At 48.7% G+C, this 18,956-nt stretch overlaps 1 protein-coding gene across 3 annotated transcripts in view; it reads right to left on the reverse strand.

The window, feature by feature from the left end:
- DYRK1A (dual specificity tyrosine phosphorylation regulated kinase 1A) overlaps positions 1–13,433 on the reverse strand; it is a 90,672-nt gene extending 77,239 nt beyond the window's left edge. Inside the window, exon 1 of one of the 3 annotated variants that reach the window (XM_059493275.1) lies at positions 13,231–13,433. The gene's annotated coding sequence lies outside the window, so the exon portion shown is untranslated. Of the gene's footprint in view, positions 1–10,759; positions 12,321–13,230 lie in introns of those variants that run through there. The other 2 variants (XM_059493272.1, XM_059493274.1) reach the window with 2 other exon arrangements.
- Positions 13,434–18,956: the final 5,523 nt, after the last annotated feature.

Genomic DNA, 18,956 nt, shown 5'->3' on the forward strand with positions numbered 1-18,956 from the left:
GAAAACAAAGCATCTTCACAATTCAGCAGGTTCTGCTCATAGTATACAGTGAAAATACCTTTTCTTACAAGTTAACTTTGGGAACTTCAATTCATTTTTCAGTTTGTCCAGAAAGGAAAAAGGAAAAACAGGAAAAACACATTTTGTGTGTGCACGCCTATCTTAAGGCAATACAGAAGTCAAGTGAAAATTCCAAAGTCAATGAGACAGACACAAAACCTGTATGTTGTATTGGTTTGTGGTATTGTTTTGGGGGGAATGCACAGAAAATAAAAAACTTGGGGTTTCTTAAGAGGCTTTAGTGTTTAAAATGGGGATTTTTTTTTTCGTATTGGGGAAGAGAAAGGAGAAAGAACAAACAAGTGAGCAAATGACAATAAGAGAGAACTGGGAGAAAAGGGGCACAAGTAGAAGTTAGAAAATAGTGAAAAAGGGGAGGGAAAGAAGAAGAGAAGGGAAAAGAGAGCAAGAGGAGCAGCAGCAGGGGGCAGGGGGGATTCCCAAGCCCAGGCTGTGCTGGGGGGCACGCCAGGGCAGTGGCTGAGACAGCCAAAGTCAGAGAGGCAGAGCAAGGAGGGCACACAATGCCAGGGGATGATGCAGTGCCCGAGGAGGGGCACAATTCCCTGGAATGGCGCCCTGCAGCAGTGCCAGCCCTGCCCTGCTGCCCGCCCACAGAGCCCATCCCGTCCCACCGACTCCCACCCACACACCCCGGCGGTAAAAATACAACCACCACCACCACAGAAGATGGAGGCCAAGAAGAAGAAGAAGAAGGACAGGACACGCCCTAATTCCTTCATCTTGTTTCTCTAGACCCCCCTGTACCGAAATTCTAAACCCTGTGTTTCACTCTCTAATTAACTTATCCCTTCACCATTTATCCAGTGAGATCCTCCCATCCTCATACAGGTGTCTCCTGTGTAGGATCAAAGTGCAGCCACCAGACACTTCTGACAACATCCCAGGACCTCGGAGCCCCCCAAGGGTGCTCTCGGTGACTCTGAACATCAGTCCTGATCTGCTGAGATCCCACAAAAACCCTTCCAACAATTTCCCTCCAAGAGTTCCCACGCTCTGCACCCTGTGCAGGAACTTCCCACCGAGCCTTCGCCAGGTACGGACAGCTCCAAAAACAATCCATCATTTACAAAGCCTTCAATGACCAAAAAACATGGCTCTCCTTCAGGTGAACTGGCCGCCAATCACCCCCAGATTTTGATTCTCTCCTGCTTGCCAACACTTGTAACATGGGCAGGTGAATGCCGGCCCTCACCCCTCACAGATGAAACACAATCCCAGTGCTTTCTTTTCATCTTTATGCTTCTTTAGTATCAATTATTCCAACTGGAGCAGGTACAGGTTTAGGGAGCAAGGTCATTTCCACCAGGCCCAGGAAAGCATGGACAGATCTGGGTGGGTGGAAGGAAAAAAGGGGAGAAAATCGACATTTTTTGTGTTTTTCTCTGAATTGGCTGCTCTTGCTCTCATCCTCTCAGCACTGGAATGATGCACCAGCCCATGGCCTCATCTCAATCCAGAACACTGATCTGGATAAAACAGAGATCAGGAATTCTGCCTGAATTCCCCCCAAATTTAAGAGGGTGCAGCCACACAAGACCAACAATTCCAGCCTTTATTCCCCAGCTCCAGCTGCTCCCCTCCCCTGCCAGCAGCACCACCAGCAGTCTCAGGGCTCTGTCACAAGTTTGGGCAGCTGAAACCAGAACACTTTATTTTTAAAGAGTTTTATTTAACACATTTAGCCAGTTTTCCCCCTAAAATCCAAGCAGAGAAGAAGGTGGGCACACACTGGCACAGGTAACCCTGCTCCCCAGGCTGGTCACTCCCCAGGGCTCAGAGCTCAGCCCTGCCAGGGAAGTTGGAGCTTTTGCACTGCTGAGATGGAGCTGGGGGTGTCCCATCCCTGAGGTGCCAAGGCCAGGCTGGACGGGGCACGGAACAGCCTGGGAAATGTCCCTGCCAGGGCAGGGGGGAAGGAGACAATCCTTACAGTCCTCAAACCCAAACCATTCCATGCTCCCATCACACAAAGTGGGCAAACCCCTAAATGCCTCCTTCCCCTTCCATACAAAAATTGTATAAATGCCATTTCCACTGAAATTCTCATTTATTCATGGTACAGATGAGGAGAACACACAGACAACAACCCACCCAGTCAATCCAGCCACCCCAAAATGATACAATTTCCTGAAATACCCCATCAATATCCCCAGAATTCAGGTATGAGGATCAAATAAGAAAAGAGGTTGCAAATTAAAAATCAGCATTTTTTAAGACAAACTCTGAGAAAAACAAGTTCAAACCCTAATTCCCCCAAATTTCCAAGCAAATCCTAAATTCCTTGAGCACACCTCTATGTGGATGTGCTTCCCCTTCCATACAAAAGTTGTATAAATGTCATTTCCATTGAAATTCTCATTTATTCATGGCACAGATGAGGAGAGCACACAGACAACAACCCACCCAGTCAATCCAGCTACCCCAAAATGACAACATTTCCTGAAATTCCTCATCACTTTCCCCAAAATTCAGGTATGAGGATCGAATGGGAAAAGAGGTTAAAAAATGCTGATTTTGAATTTGCAAAGACAAATTCTGTTTGGGGAAAACTAGTTCAAACTCTAATTCCTCCAAATTTCCAAGCAAATCCTACATTCCTTGAGCAAACCTCTATGTGGATGTGCTTCGCCTTCCATACAAAAGAAGTTGTATAAATGTCATTTCCATTGAAATTCTCATTTATTCATTGCACAAATCCTTCTCATGTCCACCAAGAGGAGAGCACACAGACAACAACCCACCCAGTCAATCCAGCCACCCCAAAATGACACCATTTCCTCAAATACCCCATCACTTTCCCCAAAATTCAGGTATGAGGATCAGATGACAAAAGAGGCTGCAAATTAAAAATCAGCACTTTTTAAAGACCAACTCTGTTTGGGAAAAACGAATTCAAACCCTAATTTCCCCAAATTTCCAAGCAAATCCTACATTCCTTGAGCAGACCTCTATGTGGATGTGCTGAGTCACTCTCCAGCCTTAAGAGGCTGCTTTTTCAAGTTACAGAGCACTCAGAATACAAACTCCAGGCAAATGAAACTGCAAATGCAAAGAGCATCCTGCTATTAAAGCACCAGACACAGAAATCCTTCACTCAGCTCCACCCCCTGCCTCACCCCGGGACTCTGGGCACTCACAGGGCACCCAGGGAAATGTGAAAATATAGAAAAATATGAAAAGTTTTAAATGGAAAGAGTTAGAAAGTACTGGAATGGTTTGCCTGGGGAGTCCCCATGCCTGGGTGTGTTTAACAAAGCCTGGATGTGGCACTGGGGGCCAGGGTTCAGTTGGGGCTCGATGGTCTTGGAGGTCTCTCCCAAGCCAGGGATTCTGGGAATTCTGTGAATTCTGGTCATTCTGTGAATTCTGGGAATTGCTCTGCACAACTCCCTGACATGAGGGCACTGAGGGGGGTTGGGCTCTGCTGTTGTGTCCAAGGGAAAGGAGGAGAGGAAATGGCCTCAAATTTAGGAAGGACCTTGGGACACTGAGCACATCCAGAGGGGACAACGAGGCTGGAGAGGGGCTGGGAACACAAACCCTGTGAGGAAGCCCTGAGGGAGCTGGGGGTGCTCAGCCTGCAGAAAAGGAGACTCAGGGCTGCCCCCATCACTCTGCACAGCTCCTGAAAGGTGCCTGTGCTCACCTGGGGCTGGGCTCTTGCTCCAGCAGCACTGACACACCCAGAGCACACAGCCTCGAGCTGCACCAGGGGAAATACAGGGTGGAGAGCAGGGAAAAGGTTTCTCCAGCCAGGGTGAGAAAGTTCTGGAATGGCTGCCCGGGGAGGTGGTGGAGTCCCCATGCCTGGGTGTGTTTAACAAAGCCTGGATGTGGCACTGGGGGCCAGGGTTCAGTTGGGGCTGGGCTGGACTCGATGGTCCTGGAGGTCTCTTCCAGCCCAGGGATTCTGGGATTCTGTGACTCTGGGCGCTCCCCAGGTGATTTTGGGCACTCCCCAGGTGATTTTGGGCACTCCCCAGGTGACTCTGGGCCATCACTTCACCCTCTGGCTCTCACTCCCTGCTGGAGAGCAGCTCAGGGAGTTCTTTATCTCATGGACAGCACACAAAGCTCCACAAGACACCAAAAATCCCTGAATTTCCTCTCTTCATCCCAAAAAGCAGGAGCTCAGTGCCTCGGGTCAGGCTGGCAATGGGATACAAAAAGTTTGGGTGGATGGGGTGTTTTTATGTTAGATCCCAATCACTGAAAAACTTCCATGGGATGCTGGAAAAATCCATTGGAATTTACTTGATTCAGGTACTAAAATGTGGCATGAGAAAGTCCCATACCTAAAACCAAGTGCAGGGTCTGGACAGTGATTAATTACTAAATTACACTTTAAAAAATTAAATTTATGTATTTACTACATGATAAAAGATAGTTCAGACCACCATAAACAAGAGATGAGTCTCACATTTTTGTGGGTGCTTGACTTAGTTTGGGGATTTTTATGGAAATAATGAATAAAGTCAAGTGTAACTGCACAGAGACAAGACTGAAATGTTGGAGGCAGACCATGTTCCAACCTAAGGAATACAATCCAGACCTGGTTTCTCATTTACATCAAGGAAATTTGTGTGTTTGGCACTGTCAGGTTGGGGCTCAGAGGTTTCAGACCACTCATCATGACCAACACAAAACTCAGAAATTGCATTCTGGGCCCACTCTGAGATTGCTAAAAATGAATCTCAAACTTCAGCCTCACCTCAAACCACAGCCCTCAGATTCTTTTGTTTCATGCAAACAAAAATCATGCAAAGATGAAAATTAAGATTTGTTTTTTAAAGTTGCAGTGGTCCAGAGGAATAAATAGCAAAGCAGCTAAAGAAATCTGTATCAGAAAATACCAAGGGACTTCTTTTCAAATATGGAAATCTGAACATCAAATTCTTCACCCCATATTCAAAGTCTTGTATAGAAATAATCACAAGTTCTCACATTTCAATAAATTAAGGTAGGACCCAAAATCTTAACAAAAGAGTGAGGCCAACACTTACAAAATACTGGTTTATACTGTGTATGCCCAGGAATAAACTTCTGAGGTAGGAAAAATAGAGATAAATATTTCAAAAATGAGGAATGACATAAGGAAGGTCAGTTGAGTCCACCCTCTGTCTTTGCAGACTTTGGAAATACACATTAAAGGACAACAAATATGAGCTTAGGAAATCTTTGTCACACACACAAAAAATTATTGACTGATCTCAATCAAAACATGTTCCTGATTTAAAAAAAATTAAATAAATAAATAAAGAAGTGGAAGTTATTACACTGCACAGAAAAGGGGGAATAAAAGAAAGCAAAAAAAACCTCAAACAAACCAGCCCAAGACAGAAAACCTCAGCATGTGAGCCCACCCTGAACTTGTCAGTGCCAGAGGAGATTTAATGGCATGAACAACTCCAAAGTGGCCTTTCCTTATTGCCAGATTCTAAAAATGCCTGAGATTGGGGTTTGTGCTGTGGAATCAAAGCCCCAGAGGTCACTGCTCAGCTCCTTGGTGTTCCCAAGCCAAGCACCGGGTGTGTGCTGGCAGGAGCCTCAGAAAATGTCCCTTTGTCAGCCCAGGACATCCCTTCCTCCACACACCAAACCCTGTGCACTCCATATTTTACATTTCAGCTAAACTCAAACAGGTTTTTCAATAAATTTGTTTCATTTAAAGTTTTGCAGGAGGGGGTGATTTCAAGATGGATCACTGGAACTTTGTCAACTGCGAGCAGAAGTTGTTTTCTCATTTCTTGAAATAACTGGGTGCTGATGAAGAACACCCAGCAGAAAACCAGAATGAAACACTCACTTTCTGCAGGTGGAACACAACCATTATACAATGGTTACACAACTCTTTCTTTGCATAATAAGAAGAGAAAAAAGTGGGGTTTTTAAACCAGCCCTCAGAAGGGAGAACTTGATAACACCACAGCTTGGCCAACTGGTTTTCCTCGCTTTATTGGCTTCTGCAATAAATCAAATGGAAATATTCTAGCAAAAACTTGGGTTTGGGGGTGCTGTGTGGCAGAAATCAAGTAAATGGGCAATGGGTAGAACCTTTAAACTCACTTGTAGAAATCTGTGTCCAATTCTAATGGGAGAAAAGCATTTATGATGGGAGAAAAGAATTTATGATGGGAGAAAAGCATTTCCAATGGGAGAAAAGCATTTCCAATGGGAGAAAAGCATTTCTGGTGCCCACCACACAGAACAAACTCGTCAGGACTCAGACCGAGCCCCAGAGGTGCCAGCAGCACCGAGGAAGGCAGGGCAGGGCCTGTGCTCCATCTGTCTCCGCCTGTGCTCCTGCATTTCTCAGGGTTTCAGCTCTGAGCTCATCAAGTTTTAAAAGGTCCCTGCTGTGAAGGTGACCCTGGTTAACTGAACCCCACAGAGATCCAGAAATGAATGCTGGGATGGGTCAGGGACTGCAGGGCTCACATGGACACTGCAATGGTGGAAAACAGCTGAGAACATCCCCAGACCAACCCTCCTGAAGGGCCACACCACAGAAAGGATTCCCATCCTCACCTCCAGATGATGTTTCAGACCTTCTATCATAAAGCTTTTGTGCAGCAGATTATCAAATCACAATAATTACCAGAACTTTTATTTACAGCAGGAAACCCAAACCACAAACACAGGGATTTCCCCAGGGCTGTCCCAGAAATTCTGTGGACAGGGACCTCCAAGTCAGGAAATGTGACACAGAAACAAACAACACTCCATGCTGTAAACACAAACCAAACCAGAAATCACATCCCAAGAAGGGTTTCTCATTAACACAACACAAACACAAGCAATTCTCAATTGTCCTTACAGGAACTTTACCTGTACAACTCATCTCTTACACTCTTTTCACTCAGACTTCACTGACTCATTTGTGATGCTGTCTCTGGTATAGTTCACAAAACACATCAATTCACTTTCAATTTAAGCTTTATAATTAAGCTTTACAATTAATAAATGTATACTAAGCCTCTTAAAAATAATAAACCACTACAGAAAGTTTGAGGAGCTACAAGAGGCATTCCAAGAGAAGCTGTAGTGACTGGGTTATCACTGCCCAGAGCTGCACCTACTCCTGCCTCTGATTTTGGGGCAGAGCCAGGAAAGTTTGGAGCCTTTGGATAGAGCCTGACTTCAGCAAAATTTTAAAAATTTTGTTGGGGACAGAAACAAGGGGACCCATGGCAAGTGACAAGACAGGGAGCTGAGTGGGACAGACCCAGAGGGACCTGGGCAGGCTGGGAGAGCCCCATGGAGCTCAGCAAGGCCATGGGGAACCCAAACACAAGCCAGGCTGGCTGGGGATGGGTGGAGAGCAGCCCTGGGAGGAGATTGGGGTGCTGGCAGGTGAGAAGCTCAGTGTGTTCCATTCAGAACCTGCCCTGGGCTGGGAAAGGGATTGCGGTTGGGGTTGGGCCCCTCAGGTGATTTCCCAGCTGCAGAGCTGCCCCAGCCAGGGAGGAGCTGGAGCTGCTGCAGAGCCCAGAGGAGGCTCCAGGATGGGCAGAGGATGGAGCAGCTCTGCTGGCAGGAAAGGCTGGCACAGCTGGCATTGCTCACCTGCACAGGAGAAGCTTTGGGCTGAGCTCAGGGTGGCCTTGCAGGGCCTGGAGGAGCCCCAGGAAAGCTGGAGAGAGACAATTGCCAGGGGATGCAGGGACAGCACACAGGGAATGGCTCCACACTGAAAAATTACAGCTTTACATCAGATAATTAGGGAAAATTTCCCCCTGTGAGTGTGGGCAGGGGCTGGGATGGAATTCCAGCCCTGGATCCCTGGCAGTGCCCAAGGCCAGGCTGGACACTGGGGCTGGAGCAGCCTGGGACAGTGGGAGGTGTCCCTGCCATGGACGGGCTTTGAGGTCCCTGGATGGGCTTTAAGGTCCCTTCCACCCCATCCTGGGATTTCATGAAAAATCTGATTTTATCAGAAGAGATCCATAGTTTCAATCACACACCCAGCATTTGCAGGAATGCTCCTGCTCCTGCACAGGCCCTGCCACAACAATCTCAGTTTCTGAAGGAACACTGACATTGACACCAAGTCACCCCAAGTACAAGAGCACAGAATTCTAAGCTGAGGAACATCTCAGGATGGTGAAAAATGTGCATTGAGCTGTTATTCCACAACCCTGCCCCAGTGTTTGTGGTATTTATGAGTAACTTCTATAGCAGTGCAAACTCCCAAGATCTTGTAACATTAACAAAGAAATCAATGTATTCCCAACACTAACTCTGGCACAGCATTGCTTTAATGCCTAATTATCCACAAGTTGGAAAGAATAACAATAAAGAAGCCAGAATCATGATCCTGGAAAGTTACTGAGCTTCCAGTGTCAGTCAGATGTTGAAAGAGTGGATGGAAACTGATTTGTCTGTGAGCACACACCCTCCCTGTATTTCATGTGTGAGTCCTGCTCAAAGTGCATTTCAAACTGGAATAAATGTGGTTGGAATATATTGGAATAGCTGTGAGCAGGGAAAGCTGCAGTTGCACAGACAGGGCAGAGATCAGTGTGAGGGAGCTCTCGGTGACCAGGAAAACGCAGAGCTGAGGAAGCACCAACACATTCACTTCCCTGACATTTCTCTCCCCTTTTAACCCTTCCCTGAGTTTTAACTCAAACTGAGAGCAGGGACACAAAGCTGCTCTCTCTGTCCAGGAGATGCTGGGTGTTCCAACAGCAGCACAGTAAATGAGTTATTGGCATTTATGGAGTTCTCAGAAGCACAAACCATGAGCTGAACACACTCAGGGAATGGGGAATTGGAATGAAATGTGTTTGCAGTCAGGAAACCACAAAACCAGTGAACAACAGGTTTTGGGACACTAAGATTTAAAAGTTTCACTGGCAAGTTCAATTTAATTATTAAAATTATTTACTTATGCTTTTGTGAACTAGTCATCCTACTAATTTGATTTTTTCCAGTAACTCAACATAATTCATTCTCATTTTATTCCCATTATTTTTTGAAGGAATGACTCTGCCATCAGAAATCAATTTGTACATTTCCATCCCTCTCTCATTTCACCATCCAAACAGTTACCAAAAAGAAAGAGGAAACTTTTCAACACAAAGAGGTATTAATGTATTATTAACTATTCCTTTAACTGACTCACAACACGGTCTATTTTTATTTGCCTCTGGGGGAAAGGAAAAAGGGGGGGGAAAGGAACGCTAGGAGGCTTTGGAACTTGGTGTAACAGCAACTGAAAGCTTGGTCTCTCCCAGCTGGAACAAAACTGACATTAATGGAGTTAATTTTACTTTCATTTACTCAGTTTCACTTTCAGGTACTTGGTGCTACCCAGAGCTGGAAACTTTGCCTGGAGAATGTTTACAAATAGGTGTCAGCCCGTGGTGCTGCAGTGACAGAAACATTTCCCTGCTGTCCAAAACTCAGAGCTGGGATTTCACTCACAGGTTTTGTTTTCACACCAGTTCCCCACTGTATGGGTGCAGGCAGAGCTGCTGGGAATTGCCCCCCACATTTCCCCGGCCCTTCAGAGGGAATTCTCCCCAAAAATCCTAAGGACAGAACACCTTGGAGTAAATAAGGAGAGGATAAAGCCAATTCCCCTCAAAGTGAGCCACACCAAGGGTGAGGACACAGCAGAGCCCTGCTCTGAAGGAATGAAATCCCCTGGTACCAGCAAAAGCAGCCCAGACATTCCCCCAGTCACTGGGACAAATGAGAATGAAATGCAGAATGAAATACAGAATTTTACCAAAAGATGATAAAGCAATGGAGATCACTGCAATTCCACTGGTGTGTTGTGTCACCTTGAAGAGCCAGCACTGGGGAACTCCACATATGGAGCAAATCTTTGTGGAAGGAAGCATTCCTGATCTTCCAGAGTTTCCCTGGTGTTTGAAGGCATGCAAAGACTACAGTTCCCATAAGCCTCTCCTGAAGGACCCGTGGAGGTGAGGAAGGAAAGGAAGAGCATTCCCAAGGAAAAGGAAGAGCATTCCCCTTCTCCTGATTACTTCTTTCTCCCCTCAGAAGCTCACAAGAAAAGCAGTTGGCTCAGAAAGCTTTTCAGTATTATTTCAAATAATAAAAAATAATAACAAATAACAAAAAAGAACTCTCCCTGCACAAACATCAGAGTCTGAGGAGCCAGAAAGTTATTACATAATTCTTGTGAAAATGTATTTCTTATCAAGCTCTTTGCAGAGATGAAACTGTAAACTCAACAAATCATGTATTGTACTCAGTATAAAGACAAAAGCAGCAGTTCTCTGTAAATAATCCTGTTCTACAACAACAGATCTATTTACAAAAGGATTTCAGAAGTTATACAACTCCCATAATATAAAGGTATCAGAAAGTTTTGTACTTTCATGTGGAGAACAGCTCTCCAAATGGCATTCAGTGACCACGGAAAGGCTGAACAGATCCCAGGCTGCAATTCCCGCCCCAAACCACAAACTCACAACGCTCCCAACCTGCAGCCCCACAGCCAGGCTCAAAGCACCTGAAACGAGCAGCTTTGCAGAGGAACTCCCAAAAGATAATCTAATTATAGCAACAAAAAGCGCTTTTTTTGGTACCAATTGTTTCTAGCCTTCAAATCAGCGCCCAGTTGGGCTGAGCTGAAGCTGTGAAACGCCTGCATGGCAAATAAAAGCTCCGTTTTGCAGTGTTTATTCTCTCCACATACCATCCGAGCAGGTGGTCCAGTTTCAAACACGACTCGGAGAGGTGGCACATGTAAGCGAGTCTGTCCCAATTCAATGTCACTGGGAAAGCCCCACCAGGGCACGGCTTGCCCGGAGCCCGCCGGGGCTCTGCTGCTTTGTTGGAGCCATCGGGCACTTTGCACAAGCTCCATCGGGCACTTTGCACAAGGCTCCATCGGGCACTTTGCACAAGGCTCCATCGGGCACTTTGCACAAGGCTCCATCGGGCACTTTGCACAAGCTCCATCGGGCACTTCGCACACGGCTCCATCGGGCACTTCGCACAAGGCTCCATCGGGCACTTCGCACAAGGCTCCGGGGGCCGCCAGGGGCTGAGCCCGCCCCGCAGCACCCCCAGATCCCCGAACTGGATCCATTCCCGGCGTTTCACACCAGCAAGGGAACCCTGCCCATAAATCGGCGCTGGAAGGAGAACTCTTGGCTGCCATCAGGTAAAATTATCCTTGTCACTGTCCAGCTGGGGGAGGGGACGCCAATGACAAGTCCCAAATCCAGGCCGGCGTTGATGCAGGAACTGTAACACTCGCTGCTCCTGTAACCACCCTACCTGTAGGCCTGGAAACAATATCAAACTCCTGACCTATTGCCCTCCTGGCTTAAGAAAACCCCGCTGGCTCCTCGATTTTGAACAAGATATACTTGTTCAAAGTATATACTCTTCAAAGATATGTACACTCTTCAAGATATACTTGTTCAAAGATATACTCTTCACCCAAGGAATATTCCAAAGCCGTGAATTAAACTCAATAAGCATCATAAACTTGGATGGAATTTTTAATTCACAGCAGAAAAATGTAAATTTAACACTTCACACACATATTCTACTTCAGACTGCAAATAAAAAGTCTAGTTCTAAATAATTCATGTAAGCCAAAAACATGAAGCGTAGCCTACAAAAGTATCTATATATACACACACCAAATATATATAGATAATAGTTAACAAATACTAGCTCAGAGTTATTTTCAGTGTTATTATTCTAATTCTATAAAGTATAATTAATTTTCCAAAAATATCCAACCTACAGAGGTTGGGGGAAGGGCGGCGTGGAGAAAGAGAGAAACAAGTTTACCAAAACTTTTTAGGGCTACAGACTATTCCAAGGAGGGAGATTAAATTCTGCTTGGTTACAGGCAGAGAATTAAACACTACCAGAAACTAAATGTTTGCTAATTTATCACCAGATATCATCTAAGTGTTCTTCAACTTCACACACCTTTCTTGAGGAAAAGGTAAGGAAAACACCAAGAAGATAAGAAAAAAAAGTTGCTAACTTGTTCAAACCCAGGCCCCCATGAAACTCCATCCACCTCAGTGGGACTGCAAGCACCTCCTGGCAAAAGTTACCAGCACACTCTCATTCGGATTCAACCACGATGGCTGTCAAAAACACGCCTGTCGATTTATTTTGGAGTCACTTACTCTGCCTTCGTTGATTTTAAATAACAATAAATGTTCATTTCCCCCGATGGCTGTGGGGTAATAGGAGAACTGAGTAACAGCAGCAATCGAGAGACACGATCAAAGAAGCCCTACGTGGTCTTTGGACGGGCTAAACCCAAAACTTCAAAGGCGACTGAGATTCCCAAATTTCTAAATTTCGAACTGCAGCACTTTAAAACGCGTTTTGTGATGCCGCGGCGGCGGGAGGGAACTGTGGCCACTCTAGAGCAGCACCCAGTGCATCCCAGCACAGCTCCAGTTCCCCCAGAACACAAAGCTGAATCCCTGAAAGGCCGCGGCCGGCTACTAAAACATGGAACCGGGGAATCATTCATGACGGAAAAGACCTCCAAGATCATCGAGCCCAACCTTGTCAAGCAGACCACGGCACCGAGAGCCACGTCCAGCCTTTCCCCAAAGAGCTCCGGGGCCGGTGCCTGCAGCACTCCCCGGGGAGTGCCCGTGTGTCCCTGCCTGTCCCTGTGCCCGTGCGTCCCTGCGTGTCCCTGTGTCTATTCCCAACATCGCTGCTCCCTCCTCCTCCCCACCCCCACCGAAGGGATGACAGGCACCTCGCTCAGGTAACTCTTTCCCCGTCTCCCCTGCACCTTCCCCACCCGCCCCAGCGGCCCCTCGCAGGTGCCGGGGCATCCCAATCCTCCCCTACAACAGGTGATGCTCCAAGTCCTGCCGCCCTCCTCGCCGCCAGCCCGGCCCGAGCCCTCGCACCCGCCCACCGCAGGGCGTTGCGCATAACACCGAGAGGCTCCGGGCGAGCTCCCTTCCTCCATCGCCGCTCCCAAGGCCCGGCAAGGCACAGCCGCGCTCCAAGGGGAAAAAGGCCGCGGGCTGCGGAGGGGCGGGCGGGGATGGATCCCGGCCCTGCCGCCGCTCCCGCTCTAAGATGGCAGCGAAGCGCTGCGGCCCCTCCGCCGCGGGCCCGGGCGAGGCGGCCCCGGCTCGTCCCGCGGTGCGGCGTCTCACTCACCCGTGCGGCGGCTTCTCCCGGGGCGAGGCCTCTCCCTTCGTGGGGCGAGCGCCGGGCGCGTCCTCCCGCTCTTCCCCGGGGGCCTCGGCGGCGGCGGCGCCTCCTCCTCCCTCGGGCCGCGGCTCTGCCCGCGGTGGAAAGGGGAGCCCGGGCGGCCCGGCGGCTCCCCGGCCGGGCTCTGGCTGTTCGCTGCCCTCACAAAATGGCGCGCGGTCCAAACCTGCGCAGCGCCCGGCGGCGGCTCGGCCTCGCCTCGGCTCGGCTGCGATCGGCGGCCTGAGCCCCGGCCGGGAGCGCGGGGACAGCGGCGGGGGGAGCGGGAGGAGCGGGAGGAGGAGGAGAAGGAGGAGGAGGAGGGGATGGGGGGAAGCGCAGCGCCGTACCGAGCCCCCGGGAACTCCTCGCTCCCTCCCTCCCTCCCCCGCCTGCCAGCCGCTACCTCCTCCCCCTCCCTCCCTCCCCGCCCGCTCCTCCTTCCCTCCCTCCCTTCTTCCTCACGAACCGGCTTCGCTTCCCGCACCGCCGCCGCCGCCTCAAGCCCGGCCGCGCATCCCCGGCGGGACCCTCGGAGCGCACTTTTTTTGCGTCCCTTCTTTTCCTTTTCCTTTCGCGGTGGAGGTCGGAAGAAGGAGAAGAAAAAAAAACTTAAAATAAAAACAACCCCAGAAATTCTGGCGGAAATTGAGCGATTTGCTCTTGTTTTTTATTATTATTATTTTATTTTATTTTAATTTTTTAAATATTTTTTTAAAATTTAAAAAAAAACCCAACTGACAAAATGGCGGCGGGGGCGAGCCTGTTGCCATAGCAACTGTCAATCACCCGCGGCCGGGCGGGAGACGGCGCTGACGTGGGGAGGCAAGGGCGGGCCGCGCTCGCCATGGCAACGGCTCCTTCCGCCTCCTTGCTCATCCGTGCCCGCCCGCCCTCCGGCGTGTGACGGTGTCGGCGGCGCTGCGGGCCGGGATGGCCCCGGCGGGGCGGGGAAGGGGAGCGGCGGCCATTCCCGGTGATGGGGGGAACCCGGCGGTTGAGGCGGTGCCGGCCCCGGCCCGCAGGGGGCGCCGGGAGTGCGAGGCCGAGCCCGCCGGGGCTTCCCGCCCGCCGCCGCCTGTGGGGAGGGACAGGGCCGGGCACGGCCCCCTCGGAAGCCGAGACGTGCCCGAAAAACCGTTCAAAAAACGCTCTGCAAAGAGCCAGGAGTGCCCCAACCTGCCGAGGGAAAAACCGTTCAAAAACCGCACTGCAAGGAGTCCGGAATGTCTAAACCTGCTGAGGGAAAAAAGCGTTCAAAAAAAGCACTGCAAGGAGCCCGGAGTGCCTCAACCTGCTGCTCCTCTCCCCTCCCCTCCCCTCGGCATTGCGTCCACGGGTCTTTCTCGACCCGCTTAAAAATATCACCCCCAAAATTCGAGTTGTGCTGAAAGTCGTCCGGTGTGGGAGCCCCGACATGTTCGGGGAGTCCCAGGATTCTAGAGGGTTTCTGTCCCCTCAGAATTGCATCCAGGCGTGTTGCTCGGCCCCTCAGAAAATCTGTATTCCCCAAGAACAAGTTTAAAAACGCACTAAAAGCTGAGGGAATCACAGAATAAAAGGCTCTTTTCCCCTCAACTGCATCCAGGGGTGTTTCTTGGCCCCTCAGAAAATCTGTGTTCCCCAAGAACAATTTAAAAAACGCATTGAAAGTCACCCGGTGTGGGAGCCTTGAGCTGCTGGGGGAAGGCTCCTTTCCCCTTGGCATTCCGTCCAGGGTTTTTCTAATTCTCAGCAGAAAACAAAAATACATTCCCCTAGAAGCAAGTTAGGTGTGGGAGCCTCAAGCTGCTGAGGCAAAGCTCCTTTCCCCTCAGAATTGCATCCAGAGGTCTTTCTCACCCCTCTCTGAAAATCAATATATTCCCCCAAAATGAGTTTAAAAATGCGCTAAAAGTCGTCCTGTGTGGGAGCCCCGACATGTTGGTGAAGTCACAGGATTCTAGAAGGTTTCTGTCCCCTCAGAATTGCATCCAGGGGTGTTTCTCGGCCCCTCAGAAAATCTGTATTCCCTAAGAACAAGTTAAAAAATGCACTAAAAGTCACCTGGTGTGGGAGCTTTGAGCTGCTGAGGGAAGGCTCCTTTCCCCTTGGAATTTGGTCCAGGGCTTCTCTAATTCTCATCGGGGAAAAAAAAAAAAAAAACCTAAAAAAAAAAAAAAAAAAAAAAAAAAACAAACAAAAACAAGCCCCCCCCCCAAAATACATATATTTATATATATATGTATATGTATATATATATATGTATGTATATATATATATATTCCCCCAGAAGTGAGTTAGGTGTGGGAGCCTCAAGCTGCTGAGGCAAAGCTCCTTTCCCTTCAGAATAACATCCAGAGGTCTTTCTGACCCCACTCTGGAAATCAATATATTCCCCCAAAATGAGTTTAAAAATGCACTGAAAGTAGCTTGGTGTGGGAGCCTTGAGGTGCTGAGGGAATCACAGAATAAAAGGCTCTTTTCCCCTTGGAATTGCATCCAGGGGTCTTCCTCATCCTCCTCAAAAATCAATATATTTCCCAAAAAATGAATTAAAATATGCACTGTAAGTAGCCCAGTGTGGGAGCCTCGAGCTGCTGATGCAAGGCTCCTTTCCCCTTGGAATTGCCAGATCGGAGCTTCCAGCCTAAATCTGTGACAGGGAGTTTTGAATGTATTTTTTTATTATTTTTAATTTCTGGAATGCCCACAAAGATCAAAAAGTAGAGTCTGGCCTTTATCTAATACTTTAATTCTGACGTGTGATACTTTAATCTAGTCATTTCAGTTCCCAGCCAGCTTCCTTGGAGAAATTAGGACATGTTACTTGTTCCATTTGCTTTTTCTTCCTGTTTTAATTTTTTTTTTTTTTATCTTGGCTTAAAAGGTGGAAATAAGCAGCCAAGGATTGGCAGACGGATGCAGCCACAGCCAAAACCCCCCAGATAATTGAAGTGTTGAGAATTCTACTTAAATTGTGTGATCACAGAACACCAGAGTGGCTTGGGGGGGAAAGGACCTCAAAGCCCATCCAGTGCCATGGCAGGGACACCTCCCACTGTCCCAGGCTGCTCCAGCCCCAGTGTCCAGCCTGGCCTTGGGCACTGCCAGGGATCCAGGGGCAGCCACAGCTGCTCTGGGAATTCTATTCCAGCCCCTGCCCACACTCACAGGGAGGAAATTGTCCCTACTATCTGATGTAAAGCTGTAATTTTTCAGTGTGGAGCCATTCCCTGTGTGCTGTCCCTGCATCCCCTGGCAATTGTCTCTCTCCAGCTTTCCTGGGGCTCCTCCAGGCCCTGCAAGGCCACCCTGAGCTCAGCCCAAAGCTTCTCCTGTGCAGGTGAGCAATGCCAGCTGTGCCAGCCTTTCCTGCCAGCACAGGAATATCCTGAAACTGACCCAGTGCCACCCCTGCCATGGCAGGGACACCTCCCACTGTCCCAGGCTGCTCCAACCTGGCCTTGGGCACTGCCAGGGATCCAGGGGCAGCCACAGCTGCTCTGGGAATTCCATCCCAGGGAAGGATTTCTCCCTGATATCCCAGCTAAACCTCTCTTTGTCAGCTTAAGGCCGTTCATTCCTGTTTGTCACCCAAATCCCTTGTGAACAGTCCCTTTCCAGGGACTGGGGTGCACAGGGGAGTTGTGGGACCACCCCAGGAGTGACAGTGAGGTGTGTGGTGAGTTGGAATTCTCCGTGGAACTGCACCTTCCAGCCGTGGGAGGTGCTTGGGAGCACGGTGATTCAAGTGATCCTTTCTCATTCCCCTCAGCCCCAGGAAGATTTGAGCTCACTTGGAGCTGCTTTTGACACTTCTCTCAGTGACTTTGAGCATGGCCAGAATGTGGCTCCTGTCCTGGGATGTGGAAAGGAACACCTGAGGGAGCTGAGGGGGCTCAGCCTGGAGAAAGGAGGCTCAGGGGGGACCCTGTGGCTCTGCACAAGTCCCTGGCAGGAGGGGACAGCTGGGGGGAGTTGGGCTCTGCTGCCTGTCCCAAAGAAAAGGAGGAGAGGAAATGGCCTCAGATGGCACCAGAGCAGGCTCAGGTTGGAGACTGGCACAGAAAATTTCCCTGGCAGAGTGGTCAGGCCTTGGGCTGAGCTGCCCAGGGAGGTTTGGAGTCACTGAATTGTCCCAGAGCAGTCTGGATGTGGCCTTGGGGACAGGGATTGGGGTGATGGCACTGGGTGATCCTGCAGGGCCCTTCCCACATGGACAATTCCAAGATCTCCAGTGCCAACCTCTGCCCAGTCCCTCAGTCAGGAAGAACAGCTCCAGTCTCAGAGAGGAGCAGGGGGGACATTCCCTCATTCCCTGAGGACTTTTCCCCTCTGAAATCCCTTTCTGGTCTCTCTGATTGCAGTGACAGAACAGTTTCTCTGTGGCTCAGTGTAGGTAACTACAAACCTCTCAGAAATTTGTTACACTGTTCACTGCATTACTGTAACTTCCTGGGGTTTGGGGTTTTTGTCAGGTTTTGAGGGTTTATTTTGCTAACACTTAAAAATATTATAGAGTTTTCCAGAGTTTGTGCATTTGCTCAGTCATCCTCTACTTTTATTTTGCTGGCTATACCCAAGCTCTGGCAACTTGGGCAGAAATTAAATATCCTTTAAAAGGTGATGGCATCTTTTTAAAATGTCATTTTCCAGCACAAACAACTAGATATTTTTGTTTGTTAATTTTATTTGCATAATGAATAACCTGCATGGTACAAAAGTGTTCTCTTCAATCTCCATTTCATTAAACAGCCAGGGGAGGTTCAGGTTGGACATCAGCAGGAATTTCTTCCTGGAAAGGGCTGTGAGGAACTGAACTTGTGTTCTGTGCTGGAGGTTGAGGGCTCAGTTAGGGATCCTCCAGGCTGGGATTCCACCAGAATCCTGCCTCACCTGGAAACTGCACAGAGTTGTGACCTGGATGGAGGGAATCCAACTTCTTGCTTATCAAAAATTATCAAATCTTTTTCCTTTTTTATTTTCTTTAGGAAGGGAGGGACTGCCAAGAAGGAAAGACTCAAGAGTCCTTTTTTTAAACTCCCCACCTGGAGTAGGTTTGCAGTGCTTGAAAACAGGAGGTTGTGAACATTCTACATGAATTAGTGGACAGGCTTGTAAGAAATACTTGGGTTTCTCTTCCTATGAGACCACCACTCAGAAAGCAGAATATTGGGGACCAAAAAAAACCAACAATAAGCAGAAAAATTGAGAAAAAATAAGAAAAAAAAGTACATTAAAAATGAGGAGGAAAGAGATTGGAGAGATGAGTTCTAAGAGAGAAAATAACAGAGAGCATTCTAGAGAAATGGAACAGATGTAAAAGAAACAACACAACAGCTGAAGAGTTGGGATTGCCCAGCCTGGAGAAGAGAAGGATGTGTGGAGACCTCCCAGCACCTTCCAGTGTCTGAAGGGGCTACACGGAACAGGAGAGGGACAATTCATCAGGGACTGCAGTGACAGGACAAGGGGAGGGACTCCAAACTGAAAGAGGAGAATTTAGGTTAGGGATGGGAAGAAGTTGTTCCCTGTGAGGCTGGGCAGGGGCTGGGATGGAATTCCCAGAGCAGCTGTGGCTGCCCCTGCATCCCTGGCAGTGCCCAAGGCCAGGCTGGACACTGGGACAGTGGGAGGTGTCCCTGCCATGGCTGGGGTGGCACTGGATGGTTTTTAATGTCCCTTCTGACCCAAACTGGGATTCTATGGCA

This window comes from Ammospiza nelsoni, chromosome 2 (genome assembly GCF_027579445.1).
Source record: "Ammospiza nelsoni isolate bAmmNel1 chromosome 2, bAmmNel1.pri, whole genome shotgun sequence".
In the NCBI taxonomy this organism is placed as follows: domain Eukaryota; kingdom Metazoa; phylum Chordata; class Aves; order Passeriformes; family Passerellidae; genus Ammospiza; species Ammospiza nelsoni.